The 25198-nt window shown below is 35.3% G+C and overlaps 1 protein-coding gene and 1 long non-coding RNA gene across 18 annotated transcripts in view; one reads left to right on the top strand and one right to left on the bottom strand.

Annotated features, from left to right (window-relative positions):
- LOC106618396 (nephrin) overlaps nucleotides 1-25198 on the top strand; it is a 229368-nt gene that overhangs the window by 16547 nt on the left and 187623 nt on the right. The gene's annotated exons all lie outside the window — the stretch shown is intronic.
- Nucleotides 11157-12926, bottom strand: LOC118682348 (uncharacterized). The gene is made up of 2 exons (XR_004978116.2): nucleotides 11424-12926; nucleotides 11157-11357 (listed from the first exon to the last, which is right to left on the bottom strand). It is a non-coding gene; the product is annotated as an uncharacterized lncRNA (long non-coding RNA).

The following is a 25198-nucleotide window of genomic DNA, read 5'->3' as shown; positions in this document are numbered from 1 at the left end:
CTCTCATGCTCTGCGCCATCTATAAAACTGATCGTAATGATAAAAATTTTAACAATGCATAATAAGCTAAGTTATACCTGTGAGTATGTAGGTATAATTTAAGGCCATATCCTCCACATTTTGAATGCAATCCCCGATGTCATACATTTACCTTTATCACTTCAGATGACCCAAAAATGCAATTACAATTCTAATCGCCTTAAAGTATGCTGCGCTTGAAATTGAATTTTAAATATTCAAAAGAAATTGTATTTAGTTTTAACTATAGTTTCTTCGGTATGCGCAACGCAAGGGTAACTGAAACAGGAGAATCGTTTAGTGATATTTGCAGCAAAGCTGTTGGATTTGGGTAGTAGTTGAATTGGTTTTGCTGATGGGCATTGGTTAGCTCCAACGGGACTTTAAACAATTGTCAACGATGGTTGAGAGCTTCAGTTTATTTTCGGCTTATATACTTTTTCGCTTGTTCTACTTAATTCGTTTGCTTTCAACTGCCAACAATAAAGTGATTCTAAAAGCAGTCTTCAGGGGAAGGAGCTGACTTGACGTCGAATGCAAGGCCACAAAAGACAGAAAAATAATAACACAACAGAAGAAAAAGCATTTAGCTTATAACAATGGAAAAATTGAAGCAAATTTTTAGCAAAAACGAGCACAAAATTGACAGAAACGAAGCAAAATGAAATGAAAAATTTAGACAATAGCCACAACAGTTAAAATTATTCCCAAGCTGCGACAAATGACCACGACCGGTGGCGCTGACCGCGCTGTGAATCGTATATTTTCTAAACAGTAGGTTCGACAATGTCGGCTTCGGGGAAAGGAATGGTTGTGTAAAGCGCTGCGGCGGTTGTAATTTCGCTTAAATCAAGTTTACTTGGTGCTGACATTAAATAAATCTTTTTTGTCATTGAGTGTGCGGTGGTGAGTAAGTAAAAAGTTCGTTTCTCTTCTGTCAATAGCTTTCTGCAAATCTCGCTGTGTTTAGTTACCTTGTTTTTTGCTTCAGTTATGCCTTTTCATTAATCTGTTATATTGATGCATCGAGTTTTAAATATTATTATAAACGATTATGGCAAAATGGTATAAATAAATGAAACTATAACAATCCTATGCAATATATCCATAAAAGATAGATATCATAGTCTACTAAGCGAGAGAACACGACGAGGCAGCACAATGATAAAATACAATAGAAATGTCAATACGAGTATATCATAGTAATTGTAAACAAAAACTTCGTTCATTCATGACAACACGAGCTATTATATTTATCTGTCGAACACACTAGAAAAAGTAACGTTATGAAATTATGATCATCTCTATTTTTATTATTCTTGGTGTCTACGCGATATACTTGTATGTACACGTATATCTTTTTTAATAACGTTTTCTGCGCTCTAAAGTATAGTTTAAGTCAAACAAAAAATTTAAAATCACAGACTGGCCAAACACGATAATTGCTTGGCGATTGTATCGTATGTAGTGTAGTATAATACAATTGTCATATACATATGTATGTAGCTCAGTGCGCTGTTTTTAAGACATAACTTAATTTGTTCCAAAGTAAGTGGCATAAACACAAAATTCTATTGAAACATAATATTTCTATTTAATTATAATGTATGTAAATATTATTGCAGAATAGTGTAGTTTGTTTACCCCATACATTTTTTTATAGAAGAAAATGAATTTGAGGAAGGTAAAATGTTATCGATTAGCGGTGATTATCGATTGTTTTATTGCTCCTGAATTCTACAATCAAATCTGAAAAAATTTGGTAACTATCCAATAAACTTCAATTTGCAAATCATCCAAATTAAATGTTAGGGTTCAAAGGCGAGAACTATGCGCGGAATGGCGAATTCAGTCGCTGAACACAACAAATGATTCAAAGCGGGAATACAAATAAACAATTTGGAGAAAATTTTAAATTACTCAAAAGTTAGTTTCGCGCTAGACAAATATATATACATATACAAACACACACACTTATATATTTGTATATATACAGTATCTCTTCTAACCGCTTTACGATTTCCTTGCTAAAAAGCTCATAAAACCAAGGAACAGTAACAATTTACGCTTTCGATTGGTTTTCAAAACTTTTTAACATTTTTATAGGCCCTCTGTATAAATATATTATTTACTTTGTATATGCATTTGTATAGCGACCAAGCAAATGATTAGCCAGCTCGACTGCGACGAAAGAGCGCGCAGCGGGACAAACGAATGTTCGTGTATTTTCAATTAATTGTGCGCCGACTGTGCGCATTCTTTTATATGTGTGTTTATTTTATTCCATTGCCGGTTTTCACTAAACTATTTTTCAATTTAAAACGTTTTGTGCTATGTTCGCACGCACACCCGAAGGTAGCAAGACGCCGAGGCAATGAGTAGCGGATTAAAACAATTTTTAAATATTTACACAAGTATTTTCAATATTTAATTGCATAGTTTAAGGCATTTAGCAGTAACTGCTTTAGATGTGCCAACAAAATTTTTACAGCCTCGATTGCGTGGCAATGAAGTAAAAGGGAGGATTGCTTTTCTAGGCTGAAGTGTAGTCTAAGAAGTTTGTTGACATGGACAATATTGCGAAAGCACGGGAAAGTACAGAGACTACAAAGCAAATACCCACAAGTGTAAGATGAGGTTGAGAACAGTTACGAGCGATTTTGATACTTGGTATTATGCATGCCAAAACATACTGAGGCATTTAGAGCTTAAATAAGAGTTTTTAATAGAAACAATCGTTCACATTATTCGCAAGACGGACCAGGTTAAAAAAACACACCAAAAATACTACATAATATTCATTCAAATATTATTTGATTGCTTGTGTAATTTTTTGACAGTGGTCGTAGCACACCTTGAATTTTGACAATTTATATTAAATTCAAGTTTAAACTGATCATTCTTCGCCTGATCATTCTTCTAGATTAAACATATCACAAATCTAGTTTGGTTTAATGATAATGGGCGGGAAACTAAAAAACTTTTCGATTGAGTACTTATTCCTGAGGTTTCATCAGTTAGGTAAAGTTAGGTTAGATGGCAAATTCCTCGGCAGGGCGGAATGATCACGCTTTGACTGTTATGTTTAGACTTTTGTGAAACAAAACGAAAAACTCCTGTAGTTGGATATTAGCTATCGGCAAAGCGCCCTGAACCTATTACAAAGCAGCTAAGGTGTTTTATTTATATTTTTGCTATTTCACCTAGATGTCTAAGTGTTTTTACTTGAACTGGCATATGCGGGATATTTGAGGGGAAGCGCTGAGATGTTCTATCTCATCTTTTTTCAAACAGCTAATACAACTGTATCCGATAAGATGTTCAATCTTACAGCATGAGTCCCGCAGGCACAGTGTCCAGTTAGAGCTTCTACACCTAAATAATAATAAAATATCAGAAAAATATCTAGTCGAGTTGGTTTAAAGCGGAATACTTCCAATGTAACTTTCTTTAAGTCCATTGAATTGTGCCTAAGTGGGGCTACTTGGATCAGATACCAAATAGTTTCCTTAACTGCACCAAGGAGAAGCAGCAAACCATGCCTCAATAGTTTAAGTTTGAGTATGCTTTGTATAATTAGGAGTTCCATACCTTGAGAACTTAGTATGTTATTTCATGCGCCTTTCTAATTGTTGGTGTAAATTTAAATAGCCATATTTATAATTTATTTAGCATAACTTTAGCCGCCAGCGTTTGGTACGTCTATATGTATGCCGTAAGATATGTATATAACACATATCCTATTATGAAATCTATGTCTTGCTCATCGTTATACGTCAACCCAATATAACATGCACTTTTTAGAACGAGGCTTTTCATTCATTATATTGACCCAAGTAAAAACGCGTAAAACTATGCAACACATAACCATGATTTATGTATATGCAGTACTGCCACAGCCAAAAGGGACAACATTTGGCGTTCACAATAGTTACACTTTGGAAACCTTGCCTGTTCGTAGTATCGAAAAAAATTTTAGTGACGATCGCAACAATAGTTTACGCTGAAGCATTAATAATACAAGCAATAAAGACCGAATTGTTATCTGCAGGGTTGCGGTGTGCTTTTAGGCGTTTTTTCCATGGCCTGTCCACTATTTTTTCATTTGTTTTGGTAAGAAGCTGTGGTCAGCAGTGTTGCTGAAATGAAATTCCCAAAATTTGTTTGCTCACTGTCTGTTCGCGCTTTTCGTTTCGCCGTCTGTGCCCTCATACCTACTAGTCTTACATAAAAGTGAATGCTTTTTAACAATATTTGACTTACTATGGCTTGCTTTGCGACCGCCGGGTCGAGACTTGCTACATTTCATTTACATGAAAATATATGAATCATATGTGTGTTGGTGTTGAGGTGTTTGTATGAGTGGTTTGTCTGTCTGTCTTTGGCATATTGTGATAATATAACATGTTTAATATGTTTGAATATTTACTTTCTCACTGTATTCTGCTATAGTCGTTGTCGGTGCTTGAGTTTCTATTTTGCAATGGATCTAGAAAAATATATAAACCGCCGTTAAAGTATTATGGTATCAGCGCCACCTTCAATATTTACATTCAAAAATGAGCACGGACACAGGGTGCATTTGCATGACTCTGCAGGATTGCAACTTTTACCACAAATATTTTTATACTTTGAAGCTAAAATCGATCTAAATTAGTATGAAGAATTCACAATATTGTGCATAAGTTATTCCAGACTCAATGTCGCATTTTTAAGCATGAATGACATAAACAATGACTATAGATTATGATATAACAAGATATTGTAAACAGAATTAACCAAAAATCAAAATACTTGATTAATTGAACGTAAGTTATTTTTAGTATTCTTGCCTACTTATCTTATGAGGATACGTCTCGAGAACGAGAATCTTTGCAGATCCGATCGCTGAGGAAAAGCTTATTTGAGCTCATATTAAATCGTACTCTGTTTTTGGTTTTGTATTGGATATATTTAACCCCTAGTAAATGCTGTTTTATTTTCAAAGCTTACACATTCTTTCGCTTTAGTTTTTATTGCCTTGGCAACGTTTGGAGCGGCATATTTATATTTGAAATTGTTAGTGAGAAAATAAGTTTTTTTATTATTTTACACACAACATTTTATTTTAACGCGAGTTTAACAATTTAAAAAAATGTTTTGAAATGCTTGCGCACAGATTCGGGCTACTCATTCTGTTCGGCGCTGCCATAACATCAGATTGTCCACTACACACAGTGCAAACGCAACTATGCGCGCTTATTGCATAAAACATTTTGTCGTTCCAACATTCGAATTCGAAATATGTTAGCTGCGTAAAGTAAAAAATTGGATTAAGCAATGTCGGAAATTTCGTAATCGTCGAAAAGTATGCAAAGAGTTTTCCATATGCAAAAACTAGAGAGCGCTTAGTACGCAAAAAGAAAAATATGATGATTGCGTCGGGTAAATCGTTTAACGTTATGCAAAACGACGCTGCCGTAGGAATGCAGCACTGTAAAATATGCAAACACTTTTAGAGCGTGTTTTTAGAACCTTATATTCGATTCGGAAATGAACTTTGTTTATAGCCGGTAATATAACAGCTGACAATTATTTAGAGACCATTAAAAACTTTTAAGTTTTCACTGCAAATCAAATTTCCGCTGCGCATAACTGCCAAAATTTAGAAAAATAAAATCACCTACCTGAACTTGCTTGTCAAATAATTATATATTCGCAGCTTATACAAAAATATAGAGCAAATTGGTTGTAATGCTAACTATTAAACGCATTGAATATCGTCATTGACTTTTGCTATTCACCCCTAAACATGCTGTTAGCCAAGTCGTAGCGCTTAAAAGGTTTATCATCACCCAGTACTGCCACTTCACAATTCAGCTCCTACCAACCGTTATGAAGAGTCGTAAAAAACTTGCTGAGTAACCACAGGAATTCGTGAGCCTTCGACAAGGCAGTAATAATATATGAGTTGCTAATGCGTCTAAAAATAGGCGAACGCACGCACAAATCGCATATATCGCTTTGATTGTGAGAGGGTGTGCGCCTTTGTTTCGCAAATCACATTAAAATCCGTAGTGGCAATGAAATTGCGCCTCAGCAATAAAGTTATTTTACGTTTATAACTTTTTATACGACACATGAAAGCGAGTCAGCAAATTGGCAGTGGCATACATTAAGGCGCAAACACAAACACTATATGCACCTGTGAGTTCCGCAAAGTAAAAGCGGCGCGCATGTACCTTGAGTATGTGACTTTAGCAAAACTCAATATTGTCGCCACGAACACCGCAAAGACTTGAGCTGCTCATACAAATACTTGTTCTCCTCTGATTTGCGAGGGAGATATGTAATTTTTACAAAGTTAATAAAAGCAAACAAAAATAAATTTTTTGGGTGTGTGTTTAAGTTTCAGATATATATATATGTGTGCATGAGTCTTCTATGTCAAATAGCTTGACAGCAGTGCGTGACTTTTGCCGACGTCAAGTGTGAATTATAGACGCTTGTAGTACACACGCCATCAATTGACAGCGTGTTTAAATATATATGTGTTCATACATAAACACCCTGTATAAGCTAAACCTATATTTCAGATTGAAGAGAGAAGTGAACAGGGAGCTTCGTAGCGGTGTGCAGACAAATCAAATTGGCGTTTGCCTTCGAGTTTGATACTTGACACTACTGACACAGCTGCACAATCGTCCAATAAATATCGTATGTGGTGCCATATTCGGCGCTCAGCTTCATCAGCCTCTGAGTAATTACACAACAAATCAAAGCAAGTAAGCTCATTAAGCTAATTTGATTATGCAAGCGCATTAAAAGCACAAAGTTGTATTGTTTAATTAAAATTTGACAAGCGCAGTAATGTTCCATATTAAATCAGAATTGTCAGAGTAAAATTATTAAACAAGCATTGTGTCGCGCTAAATTGTACAGAGACATTGCAAAGTTTGTATATATTCCTTTTACCTACCTAAAAACATAACTCGGTAGTAAATTTCGTTCATCAGTGAATTTTTTGAGCGCTGAGATTAGCATGTAGTGTTGGGTTCTCCCGCTGCACAAATATCCATTTATCTCCAGCACCCTGTTAAATTCCGAGATTGTGCTGGAAATCAGAGAGCCAATGTATTCCCTGCTTGAGTTTTTAGATCCGAGAATTCAACTCGTTTTTATACTCTCGCAACCTGTTGCTACAGAGTATAATAGTTTTGTTCACCTAACGGTTGTTTGTATCACCTAAAACTAATCGAGTTAGATATAGGGTTATATATATATAAATGATCAGGATGAAGAGACGAGTTGAAATCCGGGTGACTGTCTGTCCGTCCGTCCGTCCGTCCATCCGTCCGTCCGTCCGTGCAAGCTCTAACTTGTGTAAAAATTGAGATATCTTTATGAAACTTGGTAGACATGTTTATTGGTACCGTGAGACGGTTGGTATTGCAGATGGGCGTAATCGGACCGCTGCCACGCCCACAAAACGCCATTAATCAAAAACAAATAACTTGCCATAACTAAGCTCCGCAATAAGATACAAGACTGTTATTTGGTACACATGATCACATTAGAAAGGGGCATCTGCAGTTAAAACTTTTTTTTAAAAAGTGGGTGTGGTCCCTCCTCTAATAGGTTTAATGTGCATATCTCCTAAACCGCTAATGCTATATTAACAAAATTCACTAGAAGCAAATGTTTTTAGCACTTCTATTGACGGTGTGATAATAGTTGAAATCGGGTGGCAACTCCGCCCACTCCCCATATAACGGTACTGTTAAAAACTACTAAAAGCGCGATAAATCAAGCACTAAACACGCCAGAGACATTAAATTTTATCTCTGAGATGGTATGAGATGACTTTATAGGAACCACGTTCAAAATTAGATAGTGGGTAGTAGATAGGTGAAAACCCATATCTGGTTTTTAAATGTACGAAATCGGATTACAACCACGCCTATTTTCCGTATAACACCATTTTAAATTTTATCTGATTTTTTCACTTTCTACTATGCAAATTAAGCAAAAATGATTATATCTTGCGTGAATTATACGTTTAAAGTATGCCACTTTGTGACCAAAAATTGTCTAAATCGAACCAAAACTGTTCAAACCCCTAGGTACTAAATATGTGGACCCCAGTGCCCATAGTTGACCTTTTACCAAAAATATCAGTCAATCCACAAAGAAATCTCAAACGAGTATACTATTTGACTTTGCGAGAGTATAAAATGTTCGGTTACATCCGAACTTAGCCCTTCCTTACTTGTTAGTTTTTAACCTTTTTTTATTTAAACTATCAAAACACTTCGACCTACAACATTCGTGCATGTATTTTATTACAGCCCACTTTTAGGTGAAAACCCATATCTTGAGATCTGTTCAACCGATTTCAACCAAATTCGGTGCATAACGTTCTTTTTATGTTTCTATGTCATAGTGCGAAAATGGGCGAAATCGGACTACAACCACGCCTATTGCCCATATAACACCATTTTAAATTCCATCTGATTCTTTCACTTTCCACTATGCAAATCAGGCAACAATGACTGTATCGGGATAAAACTTTGCGTGAATAATGCGATTAAAGTATGCCACCTTGTGGCCAAAAATTATCTAAATCGAAATAAAACTGTTTAAGCCCCTATGTACTAAATATGTGGACCCCATTGCTTATAGTTGACCTTCTACCGAAAATATCAGTCAATCCACAAAGAAGTCTCAAACGAGTATACTATTTGACTTTGCGAGAGTATAAAATGTTCGGTTACATCCGAACTTAGCCCTTCCTTACTTGTTTTGTTGAGTGTTATGCATTCAAGATGCAGGTGCTGCGGAGTTTCCGCTTCCATGTCGCACAAGCGCAATTCTCTGAACGAACTATATCCACGATATATAGATGCTCTGAGGTCTGCAGTGGTCTGTATATAGTGCCACAAGTAAGCTAGTTTTGTCCCTTTAGGTGTTAATAAGTTCTTCAAACATATCATGCATATCAAATTGATATAATTTCAAAGGTAACGACTTTTTCTGAAAAATCCATACACTAACTGACTTGCCTAAACAAAAGCGGCAGCAACATTTTGTAAGTATCAATTTAATTCATTTTGCATTTAATTTCGTTTTGTACTCATTTCAGCACTCAAGCCAGAACTTGAGGTAAAACTGCCACTTCATTTAGGTCTGCCAGTAAGTCGGCGCTTGATGTCATTATCATTTCGTAACCAAATTGGTCTTTGATTGACTTGAAATTGCAATTAATTAAGGATATAGCAAAACTATTACTCTGATGTGCAGCCTCCTTAGGAAAGATTCAAGACTTTAGTTCACTGACCCTGCGCTAGGTAATAGTTAAGGAACGCCTGGCTCTATTATCAAATTGTCGGGATGATGCGTTTAATCTTGTCCCAATATCAACAGATAGATATTGGGTCGGAGTACTATTGCCATCTGATTTAATACTGTACTATTTGATCTCGTGTGTGGAATTTGAACACATATTAACCGTAAATATTTCAATATTATTTGAAGCAGCTTCTTGCTCAAGGTAAATCACAAGAGGTATAGAGGGATTCTTGCCTTCTGTAAGACTAACCGTTCTCTAGTTCCAGGCTAAATAAAAACCGATTGCTTCAGCATGCGATTTAAAGACATTTGCTAGATTAGGTTTATCTACTCACTTAAAAATGCAGATTAACTGTACGACTTTTTGTATAAGGGCTGCTGATGTTATCAATTTGACTTGCAATTACACTCTTTGCATTACATAAATTTATCTGTTTCGTCGATTTGCTAACACAATGGTCTGTCCATCGATCGAAATGGCACATTGTTCGTGTCCCTTTTTGTTGCAACAGCCGCTTAATGTTTACTTGTGTATGTATGATGAATTGTTAATACGTTTTAATTCAGTTGAATATTTAATATTCGAAATTTTGTACTTCTAATACATTTGGTTTAATTACTATTGGTTTTCTTGAATATTTACACTCACAAAAAGTATAGTCCTCATTTTTTTTTTTATAAAATATCTTACTTTCATTTTATCTGCCGGCTGTGTTTATAGGCCAACGTCATTTAAATATTAATGGATTTGCGTTTATATGTATTTACTAAGTTATTTGATTTTTGAAAACATTTATTTGCTACTTTGTAGTTATTAAAGCATGTGGTTGGTAAAAATTAGTTATTATGCTAATTTAAAGCAGCGCGCAAGTGATGTGGTAATTAAATTAGGAATTTGTAATTCACGGTATGCATAATAAAATAAATAAATTCTTTTATTTTTAATTTTTTTATCAATCGTTATAAAACCAAAACAGTCATAAAGTTCAATCTGAATAAATTGTTGTTTAGACTTAATGGCGAAGTGCAACGATTCTAGAGCCTCGGAAAATTCCGGTATCTAACTAGGTGACTAGATAACCAAAAAAAAAAAAAACATGCTGCGGCAGTGAGTACGTACCAAGCATTCGAGCGTTGAAGAATTGTTAACTAATTCTGAACAAACGTAGTAGTTTTATTTTCAAAAAAATGTATTGGAATATTTTACGGAATTTTGGACAAAAAGTCGTATTCTGCGATAAAGATAAAATTTGCAATTAGCCAGGGCAACTCTGCCTTCTGAAAACTACGTTTGTAAAATCGTTTTTCAGTAGATTGTTTAGAAAGTTGTAGAAGAAATATTTTCCATTTCATCTATTCCAAAATATGGGCTTCGAACAATACTGAAACTTTTCCAAACCACAGCTAAGTTAGCACATACAAACTGTAACATGATACTAGGTATGCCAAAGATCACCTTGGAATTAATATGAGTATTCAGACTAAACTTCGATAGTTTGAACCGTTACAGAACACTCATAGATAACAGTAAAAACTAAATTATCATATACAGTAAGATATTAATTACGGTGGGATTATATGTAAATACTGTAATTAATAGGTTTAATATACATTACCTCCAAATCACTTTATCTAATCATATGCTTAAGCATTCGAAATTGTAAAAATGGTTGAAATCGGATTTTAATACCACCCACACCCCTAATAATGGTTATGTTGAACTAAAAGTGCGATAATTCAATAAATGAAAGCGTCAAACACTCACAACAATAACACAAATTTTGTTCTCAACATGATAAAATAAAGCATGGTAACTGTATAGTTTAGGTCTCCCAACTAAGGAAGCCTCAAAAATGAAGTTTAAAACGTTTTTTTTTTATTTTTTTTTATAAATATGCATTAAATATAAAAAGTTGTGATACATTTAACTTAATTGTTTTATTTTTTGCTTTGGAAAAATTACATATTGTTCAAGTTTTTGGTGTATTTACTCCTCTTCTTCATAAATGTTTCTGAAAATGTATATTAAAATATCAATGTTAGTGCACTTTTATTGTGATATTAATAATTACACATACTCTGCATCGTGATAAAAATTATTATCGAAGTTGAGAGCCGCGAAAAGGAGTTTGACGTGATTGAATTATGAACATCCTGGTTTTGGACCGACCAGGGTTATTTTTTTGAATCGCGCCCGAAGGCCCCCAGTGCAGAAAGGAGTTTGACGTGATTGGATTATGAACACCCCGGTTTTGGACTGACCAGGGTTATTTTTTTGAAGCGCGGGCGAAGGCTACGATCTCCGATATTCGTCCATACCATCAGATCGCGGCGCAAAAGAATTTGTGACTGTTACATTTCTTCAGTATATTTTTGTTCAAATGTTTAACACCCTGAACTGGTATTTAGAGCTAAGTTATCTGAATTCTACAGAATTTTGCCGCTACAACAACAACAACTAAGTGACTTGAATATGTGTTATGTGCAAAGTGTGTTAAATGAATTTTTAAAAATATACATAAATTACCTAAAGCATTATAGAAGCCGGTATTAAAATTGGACAATGTGCGTGGCTCTGCTCATATTTAGTTAAAAACCCATATCTCGGAACCTGCTCTACCAGTGCATAGATAGAGATAAGCAATATCATACACCATAACATTATAAATATATTGTATTAGTGCATAACATACTTGTACAACATATAATAAGAAATCATTCTTAGTCTAGTTATACTAAAAATTAGTCAGAATAATACATAACATAATTTAAATTACAATAGTTCTAATCCACTTCCCAATAACCTTATTCAACGTTCTCTTAGTACAATTAAGAATTTTAAGATTATTAGGAAGTAGATTAAAATATTTTACAGTCACATTATACGGATTAGTGTTTTATTCATTTTCGGTAGTGATATCTATCTAGTTCGTGTATTTATTTTCCTCTCATAATAAAGTAGTTTACAATCATCATAGTAGTAAGATAAAGCATTAACAGTAAAATAATGTTTAATTTTTAAAGGTGCAAGCAGATCATATTCTATTCTCATTTTACTTATCAATTTATTTTGTAATTTCGCAAGTATTATCATAAGCACCACCCCATGCAATTATTCCATAGTTGATGACACTTTCAAGAAGTCCATGATATATCGATTTCAAGATAACAGGTTTAAGCACTTTACTCAATTTATAGAACAAGATCGTAAAATATTTGACTTTCTTCATTAATTCAATAATATGCTTGTCCCACTTCATATGACAGTCAAAGTAAATACCTCAATATTTGCAATTTACTACTCTTTCTAATTTACTATCATTAACGAATAATTGCAAGTCATTAGGAACACTATCGGAATAACTTCCAAAGTTAACAAAAGTAGACTTATCAACATTTAGGGTAAGCTGATTGTTCTAGCCCAAAAATAGATTAATGTCCAATTTACAATTTTGATTTTATTTAATTTAATTTTACATATAATTTTATTTTCACTCTTAACACTCCTAATGCTCTATTAATAATGTGCTTAATCTTATGCTAGCACGGGTTTTTATCCCGTCTTGTGCTTATTTTCTCATTACCTACCTACATATGTAAGCATATGCGTATATGCTTATGCGGGCGTAGGTACGAAAATATGTATTATGTATGTGTACATGTGTATGTGCTTATGTACCTACTTACAAATTGCAAAGCAAAAAGTGAGAACATAAAAAATGCAATTATGTACAAATCATAGAAAATCGAAACATATGTATATGAATGAAAGAATTTGTGTGCATATGCATAAGCGGTGCTCTCACAGAGGTGAATAGCCTAATTCACGGTCACGGTCATCCGATTTTGCACAGTGTCATACTTCAGACCAAACATGCTCCATCGGAAATAGGTAATGGTGCAACTTTATGGACTGCTCTCCGTATAATCCCTTTTGTAGTTTTGATATCCACAACCCTCACTTTGCCATCTGAACCTGGAGCGATATCGATAATTCTGTCAAGTGACCACTGTTGTGGAGGCAAGTTGGTTTCATGGATGATGATCATTTGACCAATTTCGATGTTGGCCTGCGGCTGCAACCACTTGGAGCGTTGTTGTAGGATAAGAATATAGTCGTGTGCCCATAGGTCCCAGAAACGCTGCTTCAAATACGACGCCCGTTGTCATTGCGTTAACGAAGATACAGTGTTGATATTGATGGCTTTGTCTGGCATCGACAGTAATGACGTTCCGATCAATAGATGAGCTGAGGGTTAACGCTTCGCCATCATTAGGATCATTTGAAAGAGGCCTGAGCGGGCGAGAGTTTAAGATAGCTTCAACTTCAACCACAACGATCTGCAGTTCTTCATATGTTAGGTGTGCATTTGATATGTTTTTTATCAAAATGGACTTCACCGATTTTACTGCCGCCTCCCCATAAACCTCCGAAATGCGGAGCGCGAGGCGGAGTAAAACGAAACTCGAACCCAGTGTTGGTGCTGTAATTAGTGATGTCATCAGTAACCGCTTTATTGAAGAACTGTTGATGAAGATCCTTCAATTTGGCTTGAGCACCGACGAAATTTGTGACGTTGTCGCAGTAAATGCGTTGAGGTATTCCGCATCTTTCTACAAAGCGTTTTAGACAAAGTATAAAATTATTAGTAGACAAATCGGATACTAATTCTGCATGTGCGGGCATTTATAACCCATACTCGCTGACGCAACAGACTTATTAAAACCTTTGGGCCAGCATGTAAATGCTTTCGATGAAGATACTCTATGTACAATGATGTAAATCTATGATCTTTCGGAAGAAGTGCGGGAAATTTTGCATCAAAAGGTATGGGTGCTTTTGACGAACGGCCACCGACTCTGAGCACTGAAACTGTCACTCCGTTAAGATTCATTTGATGTAGAAAAGGAGTCAGCTTCTGTATGAACGATTTAACTTGTTGTTGTTTTTGAAGTCTTTCAATTTCATCCACGAATTCGATCTGTTGAATAGCGATGATGATTCTCCACCGAGTCTGATCAAGCTCCTCTACCGGTAGACGAAGTATCATTGCTGGGGTGAGTTGCTTGTTGACAGCAACTTTGTTGAAAACACGAAAAATGTATGTAACTGTGCGAAGTAATCGGTGGTACGATAAACAGCGGTTGATAATGACGTTGATAACATTTCCCTCGTTGCTGCTTTTGCTACACTTGAGGTTAATTCCTTTTCGCTGTTCCATGTCGTGCATTTTAATTTTAGCTTCCTTCTTGCTTACAGGCCATTCTGACGAATTTTTCATTAGAAACTCTGGGCCAGAGAACCAAATTGTCGCTACAAGATTTTGAGCACTGCACCCACGTGAAACAAAGTCTGCAGGATTATGCGTACTTGGTACATGTTTCCAGTTAATGCCAGATGAAATTTCTTGAATTTCAGAGACCCGATTGGCAATAAAGCAATTTAAGGTTGCCGCATGAGTGTTGAGCCACTTCAGCACTATTTCTGAGTCAGTCCAAAAATAAATATTGGTGCTGAATATGACTAACTTCTCCTTAGTTTTTTGCCAAGTCCTACTCAGTAACAGTGCTGCACGTAGCTCCAAACGAGGAAGCGATTGTGCTTTAATAGGCGCTACTTTAGATTTCGCAATAAGTAATGTTGTTTTGTAGGTGTGATTTATCTTAGAACGTATAAGCCCATACGCGCGCGTTGATGCGTCAGCGAAACCATGAAATTCACAATCAGAATTGGATGTTGTTTGTACCTAGCGGGGAACTCCGATTTTATTAATGAAGTTTAAATCGGCCTTAATCTTGTTTGTATGTTATGTAGATCGGGTGGTAGTGTTTCATCTCAATCTAATCGGCGAATCCAAATTTCTTGCATTAATATTTTGCCACGTATGATCACGGGGCTCAACAAACCGAGGATATCAAATATTTTGGAGATAAGACAGATCGCTTAGTAACTGACTGCATATCTGGTAACTCATAGCGATAAAAAAGGGTGTCAGCTAAAGGTTTCCACGATGTACCTAGAGCTTTGGTAATATTTTCTTCAGTTGTTTTAATTATGACTTCCTTATAAGATGCGTCACATAATTGTGTAGAATTCGAGTGCCATTTAGTAAGAGAAAGACCATGAGAACGAAGAACTTCTATAATTTCAATTTTTAATTTTTGTAAATTGTCTATGATTTCTGCACCAGTTAACAAATCGTCAACATAAAAGCTTTCACGAATAGCAGACGATGCAAGTGGAAAGACATCTTTATTGACGTCAGCAATATGAAATAAACTGCGAATCGCGAGGAATGGTGCAGAAGCCAAACCATAAGTTACAGTTTTGAGTTGAAACAACTGCAATGGCTCATAGGGTTCGTTTCTCCATAAAATTAGTTGATATCGTTGATCTTGTTCGTCAATCAAAAATTTCCGATACATTTTTGATATATCGGCGGTTAATACGTAAGGATACAAGCGAAATGACAATAATGTCATGATTAGTTCTGGTTCAATTGTTGATCCGACCACAAGTATTTCATTTAATGAGCGATCAGAAGTAGTGCGCGCAGAGGCGTCGAATACAACCCGAAGCTTGGTCGTAGTACTTTGTGGACGAAAAAGTTTTTTGTAGCAACCATGTGTCCAAGTTCAATGTATTCTTTTATAAAATCTGCATACATATTCTTTAATAATTTGTAGTTAGATAGACGTCGTTCAAGAGCGATAAATCTTTTCCTGGCATTGTGGAAAGAGGTGCCTAATATTGTAGGCGAAACCTTAAATGGTAACCGAAATTGAAAGAAAAATATTTCTGCATTAAACAATAAATCTATACGTTGCGGTTTGTAGAAGTAAGGATCCGCAAGCTGAAGGTTTGCAGGAATATCCCATTTAGAAGTGTTGATAAAACTACTTGGTATGTGTATTGTGATCTGTTTAGTTATAGCAAATTGCGATATACAAGTAAAATTTCCAATTCGCGATTTGATTTTCGCATTTACTGCATACTTTGAATTAGAACGAATATCTGAAATACCTGAGATTTCCTGATGTGAGAAAAACCTTTTAAGCTGCAACCGCTTCGCTGTTTCCTCGGTGATGAAATTTAATTCGGAACATGAATCCAATAATGCACGAGCTGGCTGCATCACTCCAAATTTGTCCTGTATGTAAAGTAAGGCTGTTGGTATTATCGCTCTTTTGCGTGTGCATGCGATGAGTGAAACTCATGGATTGGTTGGTGAATGATGCGATGGATTCGACGAAGTAAACGGCACAGATGTTTGGTCTTTCTCTTTAGGTTCTAACTTTTGTACAAATGGATAATTTGTAGTTCCAACGGTGGCGAAATGTAGATGAGAGTGGTGCGATTGATGACATATACGGCAACGAGATTTCGATGAGCATTTAGACATACTGTATGTCCTTTGCGTAGGCAATTGATGCAAGCACTTGTTTGCTTCCCCCAATCAAAACGCAGTTTAGCTGATAACTGTAGAAATGAAGGACAATTGCTTAGACTATGTTCTGCGTTATTGCAATGTATGCAATTTGACATCGCGTTAATTAATGAATTTGCTAAGAGGAAAATAGGTTAGATAAGAGGGAAATAGGTCTGTAGTTAGTAGTGAGAAGTTTATTACCGGATTTGAAGATTGGGATAATTTCCACTTTAAATTAAAAAGATATTCCAAAGGAATACTTTCAGTACTTTGCTATGAATATTATTAACTCCTCCAGCTTTGTTCTTTAAATCGTGTATGATTTTTTCAATTTCATACTTATCTGTTGTTACGAAAAATATACTATTACAACTATGTTCAACGGTTTCGTTGATATTAATTTGATTATGAGTGCCTATTTTATTTGCAACTTTCACCTATATCACTTGTTATCCGTAATGATTTCTTCAACACAAATAATGTATTCTAGATTATTATCCACTTTACCTTTACCAAGTTTACCATTAACATACAAGTACTGCCAAAGTTTTTTACTATCATTATAATAATTTTTCCCTCTTTCAGACTCAAAACTACATTTAGCAGTTTAATTAAACTATTGACACTTTAGTTCAACATTGTACTTATCTAATTTCCAGATCTTATATAGGAACTTTTAGTCTTACACGAAATCATAAGACCTTGAGTAATCCACAGCTTTCTAGGTTTATTTTTATTACTTTTGTTTTATTTTTAATTCTCATCTTAGAAGCACAATGATCGGAGGCTCTATCCTTATAAAATTTCTGGTTATAGAGCACACAGTTTAAACATTTCTATGTTTGACTATTGCACTGATCAGTCTCATGACTACCATCACAGATCAAACATGTACATATTTACTATATTTTTTATGTTTGTCGTTGGATCTTCCACATTTCAGATTAAAGTAATCATAGATCTTACAGTATTGATGACCAATGTATATTCTAAAACCATTATTTCTAAGACGTAGATATGATTTCAATATAAGTGTACGATAATCAGAGCGGGTGACATAGCCCGCAATAATAATTTTTAGAATCATTCAAATATAGGTTATGACATAAGTCCTTTCTTTATTGAACTTTATGAAATAGTTAAATCTGGGCAATTATTTACGAGCATTACCATCCAGCGTGTTTAGATCCACGTTGGCATTATAGGTTAAGTCCACTGTATCATGATTAGGACATATTACCAGCAATTTACTAACATATTTACCCTTCGAATATTTATTAAAGTCTCTTTCATGAAAAACATTTTCACACGCAAGACAGATAACAACTTTTGGAACTTTTATATTAGAATGACGCTTATCCCGACATAACTATGTTACAGTGTGAAAATGGGTGAAATGAGACTTTTAATGAAATTGAATGAGTGAGTTTCTCTTTGTGAATATAATGGATCAAATGGGGAATGTTTACTATCATTCTAAATAACATTCCTTGGCATTTATTTTTTGATTGATATCACACGATCTTGGTGACCAATCGACCTGGACCGCTATATTTTCTTCACTGTGCTGGTTATTCGGTCGAATATTATTCAATGATGAATGCTAGGTCTCAAGATGGATGATGGTGTGTGCGAATAGGATGCTCAGTAGGCCGATTATGTGGACCATATGTTGAAGCGCGCGCGCACACATTCTTAACACAACATGAATTTTCGTAATAAAGTTGAACAGTTTGTAAACGTTGTTCAGGCGTAAGTCTTACCATTATAAAATCTTTCTAAAATAAAAATAGCATGGCAGCTTGACACGACTCACGCATGATCTGTCAAAAAAGGCTATTAAAAAAGTACCTCTATTTAGATCACCCGTTACTTACACCATAAGTAATATGTTACCGTCTGCCGGACTGTTGCAACCGGAGAAAACGCCATTACTTTTGGGCGTTGCATTTATTGTACTATTTAATATGACCAAACGGTAGCTTTGTTAAAATACTTTCAAAACTCTTCTAATTTACGTACCTGTATTACGTTACTGACGTCATAGCTATAAACCTGGTAGTGTTCTTAGTGGTTCCCGATCTCATGTAAGGTAGGTAGAGGGGAATCTTTAAGCAAAATATCACCTGTGGTAAAATACATACAGTCTGTCGTCCACTGGCTCTTAGTTGCAACAACAATAGCCATATAATTACTAACAAAAGCATCAAAATGTTGACAACACAATGACAATGAAACTATCAGACAAGGGCATTGTCACGGCAGCAGCATCGGATACATAACGGCTTGAACACCTCAACAGGCAGACATTAAAACAAGTATAGGCGATTGCAGATGCTTTCAGATAAAGGCTTTCACACTCATTATATGCTTCTATGGTATAGGTATAACGGTATTTACACTTTTGCACATAGTGGCACTTTTACATATTTACATCGCAACAGCAGTCATAAATGCAGTTACAGCAGCTGTTACTTTAATGTTATTGCCACAGAAGGGTTGGTTGTTGACAAGAGAAATAGTGGGATTTTAATTGTTGCAACAATTTAAGAGTCAACCGCAACATTTTAACACCGCAATAATGCCATGGCAATGGCAAAAAAGTATAACCTCAAATTATTTATGTGCGACCAAGAGCCGAATAGCGCTGCACTTGTGCCGGTGACCGCTGAAAAATGTGTGGAAAATCGCTATTTATTATTACAGCGTCGCTATAAATAATTTGCAATGAAAAATACAGTTTTAAAGGAGCAAAATGCTGCGATTGAAAACAACAACATACGCGTCGACAACTTTTTAATTAGAGTGTAGTGAAAGGCTGATTAAAAGTTGGTGAAGCTAAATTCGCTGGGCATATTAACAAATTTCAAAGAAATTTATAACAATAAAGATATAAAGTAGCCAATCAACAATGCTTTAATTGTAGCGCTCAAATTTGCATGACAATAGTTGCGCCTGCAAGCATGCTGCTTAAGTGCCTATAAATATGCTTTAATTTATGGAGAGCACGCTAGCAGATTGTGTTGGAGCATGAATTGTTGCAAGTGATGGTTATGCTGATGTATGTATGTGTGTGTAAAATACCATTCTCACTATCTAATTTTTATTTTATTTTTTATCTCCAAATATTATTGTCGTTTATGATGCCACAACTTGTCGTAATTACCTGCACTTGCCACCCTCTCACCACTGCGTGGAAAGCCACTACGACCTTTATCGTGTGACATTTTAGTGGAATTTTATCGCATTACAAGTGCCCCGTTTTATATTAGTCACACCGCGTGACTATGAATGTTGTTGCAGGCACAAATAGCTCACAGCGTGCCGAGGTGTCGGTTATGTGCTTCATCATCCACAATGAATACGCAGCTGTGTTGGGACAAAAGAGGATCATTATAATTGCTCTGGCTAAACAAAAACTATAGTTACTCGTGTGCTGAACGTCATTAAACACATTGAGAAAGTAGAGAACGTTTGTCGCTTGTAAAATATGCTTAATGTTGTTGTTTTTGTATTTTGTTTATTACGTGCAAATAGGTCTTAGTGTGCAATATTTTGAAGCTTTTTCGTTGTTTTTCGATCAGTCTTTAAGCCAAAGAGATGGGTTATAATAGTTAATATCTTCACTTTGGGAAAACTCTTTCATAGCTATTAGTCCTAGGAGAATCCAAAAATTAATTGTAAATTAAATTGAAACAAGAAAAACCGTTAACTTCGTTGCGCCGAAGCTATAATACCCTTCACAAATACAAAGGCCCCTTACAAGGACTTGATTCCGAACGTTCAATTTGTATGGCAGCTATATGATATAGTGATCTGATCTGACCAATTTCTGTGGAGAATAATTTGTTGCCTTAAGCAATAACTCGTGAATAATTTCGTGAAGATACCTCGTCAAATAAAAAAATTTTCCATGCAAGCACTTTACTCCGAGCGTTCAGTTAATATGGCAGCTATATGCTATAGTCATCCGATCTATACAATTTCTTCGGAGATTAGATTAATGCTTTAAATAATAATACATTCCAAATTTCGTGAAGATACCTCGTCAAATAAAAAAAATTTCCATACAAGCACTTCATTCCGATTGTTCAGTTTGTATGGCAGCTATATGCTATAGTCATTCGATCTGAATAATTTCTTCGGAGATTACATTGTTGCCTCAAATAATAATCCGTGCCAAATTTCATGAAGATACCTCGTGAAATGAAAGAGTTTCCCATACAAGCACTTCATTCCGATTGTTCAGTTTGTATGGCAGCTATATGCTATAGTCATTCGCAGCAGCTTCTTTGTGAGAAAAGGACAGGTGCAAAATTTCAGATCGATAGCATAAAGACTGAGGGACTAGTTTGTATATATACAGACAGACGGACATGGCTAAATCAACTCAGCTCATCATGCTGATAATTTATGTATATATTTTATAATGTGTCCGAGGTTTCCTTCTAGGTGTTACAAACTTCGTGGCAAACTTAATATACCCTGTTCAGGGTATCAAAATAATGTTTTGATTGGGAATTCAGTTTTAAGAAAATTTAGTCTATTAATATTTTTGTGCGGCTATTGCTAGAATTTGAAAATATTGCTGAAAAAGTCCTCCTTCACTAAGGATACCACTCGGGTAAAAACACTATAAAAATTCAAAAATATCAACTAGACAACTGCTCACATAAACGGGACTTAAACATACTCCAAACTAATGAATTGTTTAACTTAAATCTAATCCCAGCTAAGCGTGTACAATTCGACAATTATAAAGTCAATAATTCAATTTGTCTAAGTACTTTTTTGTTGTTCGATTAGAATTTTTATACGGGTAGGCGATTATTGGAAGTGCTACCCACAACCACATCAACCCTGGCAATCCACAAGCTATCACAATAATTCCGACGAACAGATTACTTACTTCATATTTTATTGTCCAGGTAGTAAGAAAAAAAATTAGAACAACGTGGGAATTATGAAAATATTTCACAGTAACATAGGTATGTTATAAGGCTGAGAGAGCTCATATAAAACAATTTTAGTATGTTTAATAAATGTAAAATTTTTTTAGACGAGCTTCACTATTATGCACTTTTTGCACACTTTCGGTTCGATAAAGTTTAGTAACTACAAGTACTTACAAACAACTCAGACACTTTGGGGATCTCTAAAAAGTCCCGCCGTCCTCAACGTTAACTATAATAACATTAGTGGATTCCACCGCCTAAGGTCTGAGTTGATGCGACAAACTTTTTCAATAATTTAAATACGGGAAGAGCGCTGTTTCAATTGACTGGGGTTATTATTCGCCAGTGTATCCTTCTGCGCTAGCAAAATGTTTGTTATATATTTATATGCACATGTATAACGTGTGATCCAAATAAAGATACGTTTTTTATTATTATGCATTTTATTATTTGGCATTTTATCATGGAAATACTTACGCCTAAACAACGTTTACAAATCGTTTAACCTTATTACGAAAACTCACGTTGACGTTTGACTTTTTCCGGTAGGAATATGTGAAGTCCAAAGTTTATGTGGACAATACCGCTTCCATTCAGGCCTTGGAGCAAAACATCACGCGTTTCATTCGCCAGTTACCAGTCGAAATGCTCGAACGAGTCATCGAAAATTAGACTCAACGGATGGACCATTTGAGACGTATCCGCCGCCAATATTTGAAAGAGATAATCTTCAAAAAATAAATGCCAAAGAATACCGAATGATAGTAAACACTTCCCACTAAATTTTAATAATCTGTGGTTTCTTCTTTAAAAAATTAGGGAACCTCAAAATGGATCACCGTATATATAATAATATATTATGTATATAAAAGTATTTCGACTACTTTTTTTTATATGGCAGGTAATTATTTAAATTTTTAAAAATGAAAGCTTGGGATACCGAAAAGAGGGTTGGGATAATGCAGCGCTACCATGCCTTGCAGTCCGTCATTTTGCTCCAAAGGGAATTCAAACGGTAACTGGCGGCACTCCATCGAGTGGATGGATCGTTATGAGGTTGGTAAACATGTTTGCCGATTCTGGAAGTATCGCCAGAAGACTGTACCATCGAGATCCGTATGTTCATGTTGAAGAAACAATCGCGGCTGTTGCATCGTCAATTCAGACAAGTCCAACGACACAACTTGGAGTACACAACTTGGAATACACAACTTTCCGTACAAAGTTTAAATAACAAACCCTCTTAATTTGCCTATTCACCTGGAGTTTCGCCAAAAAATTATTAAAATGGCCGAAGAAGACAATAACTTGATAAAATGACTGTTAATATCTGTTGAGGTCCATTTTCATCCAACCGAATTGTAAACAAGCAAAATTCCCGTATATAAAGTGAATCAAATCCAGAAATAATCCACTAGACAGAATTTCACCCAGAACAAGTCACTGTGTGGTGGGCAGGTTCATCAATGTGTATCGTTGTCAATGTGTATTAAATGCGGTTTTTTACCCAGAACTGCGCAAAAACGTATCCGTTTCAATAGCGGTTGGTTCCAGCAAGATGGAGGACCTGCACGCAAAGCCAGATTGGTTATTGTGGGACTCTAACGAAAAATTGAAAACAAATTAATATCCAGAAACTCCGCTTTCCGCTGGCCCCCAAAGTCACCTGACCTGACTGCACCAGACTTTTTTATGGGGTTATGTCAAGAAAGAGGTGTGCAAAACAAAACCCAGAAATCGGACTGAATTGTAGCAGTCCAGTAAATCGATAATTGAGGCAATCGCGATTTCACCCTTCAGGCCGCAATGAATAATTTTCTAATTAGTTGTCGCATTGCGTGGCATGCCTGGAGCATCATTTACGGTCCATAATTTTTAAAAATAATTAAATATATAAAATAAAATTTGGTAAACAATAAAATAATTAATATAATGCAAGTTATTATGGTTTGTTTTTGTGGCATGATTTGTGAGCCACTCTCTATCAGTGTAAGAATCTGTTATTGAAATTAAAAAATTAATATTAACAATTAAGTGCAAAGCATAACCTATCCTTAATATTAGTTATTTAAAAATGTATATATATTATCACAGTAATAGTCAAGAATTATAAGGTAAACAAGCTTTTTCCGAATCTAATTTAAAGAAATAATATTTTTCAAATATTAATTACACATAAAAGAGTAAAAATACGAAAAAATTCATAATTTAATATTTTAGTAATTTGTATGCTCTTGCAACATCTTGCTACATATTATAACAGTTTTGTTTACCTAACGGTTATTTGTATCAGCTGTAAATAATCGAGATAGATATAGGGTTATATATATATAAATAATTAGGATGACGAGACGACTTGAATTCCGAGTGACTGTCTGTCCGTCCGTCTGTCTGTGCAAGCTGTAAATTGAGTAAAACTTGAGATATCTTAATGGAACTTGGTACACGTGTTCTAAGCTCCACAAAAAGATACACAACTGTAATTGGTACAACGATTTGCAATAACGAAAGCCACCTGCGGTTTGAAACTTTTTAAAAATGGGCGTGGCCACTCCCCTTATAAGTTTTATGTATACATCTCCCAAACCATTCAATCTATATCACCCAAATTCGTGCATAAGAATTTATTTCAAGAGGTCGCGACAGTGTGAAAATAATTGAAATCGGGTGATAATTCCACCCGCTCCCTATTAAACGTTGTTTTTTTTTTTTAAATACTAAAAGTGCGATAAATCAATAACTGAATGCCTCAGAGACATTAAATTTTACATCCAAGATGATACAAGAGGGGTTTATGGAGCCGGAGTCAAAATTGGACGATGGGCATAACACCGCCCACATTGAGGTGAAATCACATTTCTCCGGACCTACTTGACCATGTTCAACCAAATACGTTGCTTAACATAATTCTGACAGCCCTTCCTCACATTGTGAAAATGGGGGCAAGCGGACTTAAACCACGCCTACTTCCCACATAGTACAATTTTAAATTCCATATGATTCTTTTACTTTTCAGTACACATCACAAAAACAAATCAGTGTATCTGGATAAAACTGTGCACAAATGTCGCTTTTGAGGTATGCCATTTCGAGTCTACAAATTTTCAAAGTAGGACGCTAACTGTTCAAACCGCCACATACCGAATGTGGACTCCAGTGCGTATGGCTGACTTTTTGCCGAAAATATCGGTCAATCTGTAATTATATTATATATATAATAATAATATACTCTAAAAAAATGCCAAAAATCGGTTGAATGGGGTCAATACTCCCTTAGCCTCCATAACCTAATATCAAGATTTTCAAACTTTTTGAAGACTTTATACCACATTTGTCGGCAAATTACAACATTTGTGTGGCAGTTATTTTAATGAAATTGAGAGAGCGTATTTTTCTGATAACAGTGTATCTAAAAAGGATAAAGTCGGGAGAAATTTTGTCTTAGTCACTTTATAACTTATATTCAGG

The sequence above is a fragment of the Bactrocera oleae genome, chromosome 6, assembly GCF_042242935.1.
Source record: "Bactrocera oleae isolate idBacOlea1 chromosome 6, idBacOlea1, whole genome shotgun sequence".
In the NCBI taxonomy this organism is placed as follows: Eukaryota; Metazoa; Arthropoda; class Insecta; order Diptera; family Tephritidae; genus Bactrocera; species Bactrocera oleae.
Note: the sequence above shows the minus strand (reverse complement) of the source record. Positions and strands in the feature narration are given on the sequence as shown.